This window comes from Lissotriton vulgaris, chromosome 6 (assembly GCF_964263255.1).
Source record: "Lissotriton vulgaris chromosome 6, aLisVul1.2, whole genome shotgun sequence".
Taxonomy (NCBI): Eukaryota; Metazoa; Chordata; class Amphibia; order Caudata; family Salamandridae; genus Lissotriton; species Lissotriton vulgaris.
In genome coordinates this window covers 338384704-338387229 of record NC_141694.1, presented here as the reverse complement: position 1 = coordinate 338387229, position 2526 = coordinate 338384704, and positions in this window count along the sequence as shown.

Genomic DNA, 2526 nt, shown 5'->3' with positions numbered 1-2526 from the left:
TTCACGTAGCTGGGGGCGAAGCAGGTGCCCATGGCGGTCCCGGAGATCTGTCTGTACATATTGCCCTCAAAGAGAAAGATGTTGTTTAATAGACAAAATTCTGTCCTCTCGAGGAGCATGGTGCTGTGACCAGCAAATTTCAGTGGTCTTTTCTTCATGAAGTACTCTACTACCCTCAAACCTTGTGTATGCTCAATACAGGTATAGAGACTCGTAATGTCCATAACAATTAAGGTGTAAGATTTGTCCCATTTCAATTTCTCCAATTTTGTGATGAAGTCTTTAGTGTCCCTAATGTAAGAGCTTAGAGTTGCTACAGCTTGGAATATAAAATGATCAATAAAGATTGACATGTTTTCAGTGAGGCTGCCCATAGAGGATACTATGGGCCATCCTGGTGGCGTCCTTGTATCTTTGTGTATCTTAGGCAATTGATAGAACGTTGGTATGACTGGATGATTTGATCTTAAAAATAAGTATTTGTCAGTGTCCAATATCTTTTTATTATGCCATTTGAGGATCAATTTGCCATATTCCTCGATGCTGTCTTGGTGTTTTTTGTATATCTATATATATATATATATACATAGTATTGTTTTAAGATATGTTTTTTATCATGTGCACTTATGTATTATTCATGACCAAGAGGTTTCTATAAGTTATCGTCCAGTATTGAAAGCTAGTAGTAATACAGATAGTTGGACCTGTTGGTGCTCACCAAATGTTTAGCGTGCATGATGATAACATACAACATGTATGCAGGTTCTTACTGACATTACCAACGCTACCTGGGTCACTGTTCAGCTGTCATGAATCCACTAGTTCAGAATGACCAAGTGAGGTTACTGGTCTCCACAAATGCACTAACAGCCAACACTAGAAGTGGACCTCATCCCAGAATAGGTGGTAATTCCTCCACCGTTTCGAACAGATGGCACTAAACAGCCAAGATGGTTATGATGTTCATTTTCAGTTTTCTAACTTCTAACTTAATCTGAAAGCGATGGTACCTAACATAAAATGCCTGTGCACCACGCACTCCACTGAGAAAACACACGGTATCCCCTGATACCACAATAGTTATGGACAAAGCCGGGCACTTGCCGTCATTCACAGAGATGGCATTAAGTAGTCTTGACTCAGTAACAATGCATGCATACACATACAGCATAGCCAAGATGACATGGCACATCCACTGACAACACACTACACGTTGACACAGGATACGCATGCATGCAAAATATCGGGATGAGCACCATGGGTCCCTCACAGTATGACATTCACACTGCCATTGTAAAAAATGTTTAAAATGCTAATAGTAATTTAGACTATGCTAGTCCCGGACCATCTTAATGAACTCTCACACTACTAAGTCCAGCATGCACTGAGATTGCTGAGAAGTAGTGAGTGTTACGAGACTTATGCCACAAAATTGTAATTCGTCTTTTTAAAGACCCGAAAGCAACTATATATGCTCCTGTAATAACACACTTATGCATAGAATGTGGGAATTTACATGGTACAATATAGCAATGTTGTACTGCAGTAAAGTTAACAAAAACATTCTCCAAGATGGCGCACAAATGTATTAGAATGTATAGTCCACTTTCGATTGTGATGAATTGTTACATGGCAAGTTTGTTTTAAATGGACAAACTTAATTCACCCAAGCTGTGTGAACAAGCGCTCTGTGAAGCGCGAAATGAGTCACAACGGGTTTATGGAGGTAATAAACCTGGTTACTTCGATTTGAAGGACTTGACCCTGGTGTGTTTTTTGATGTCCCAAGTGCTCGCTGGAACTCCGTTCATTTCCTAATATATACATATATCCAAGACAGCTCCTCCCGAAGAAAAGAGATGAGGATACAAGGGGGTCTTTATTCTCAGCGTAGGCAAAGGATAACTGCACAGATATCCAGGCGTATGCATTTCGGCTCCTGCCTCTTGAACGAGAATGGGGCTGAACGAGCGTGCTGGATAAGAACTCTAGTCCAGCGCCGCAAAGTCCCCCAAGTCCTCAAGCCCGCACCAACCTCCAAAAACACAGGGGTCCTTCTTTGCGGGGGCTCGGCGTCAGTGTGCCTCGCCCGACGTGCAGCTGATAGCTGCATTACTGCAGCAATCTTTTCCAGTGTGAGGAGGTGGACCCAGGTCATCCAGTCACCTGGAAAAAGTAGCAAATCCACCGGAGTGGGAGACCAATTGTACCGGGGCCAGCTTGTGGTGTGGTGGCCTCATGTGCGCGATACTGGTCACTCGCTCTGACAAATCCAAGACAGCTCCTCCCGAAGAAAAGAGATGAGGCCCAAATGAGGATACAAGGGGGTCTTTATTCTCAGCCTAGGCAAAGGAAAACTGCACAGATATCCAGGCGTATGCATTTCGGCTCCTGTCTCTTCAGCTCCCGTAGTGCAAATGAGCAGAGGGAAGTATGTCCGGATATAAATATCCCGCCCCCTCTCATTACTGGTAAGCTGCTCCGCCCCCAGGTGAAAAAGTCCAACACCTGCGGTATGTGTGGCGC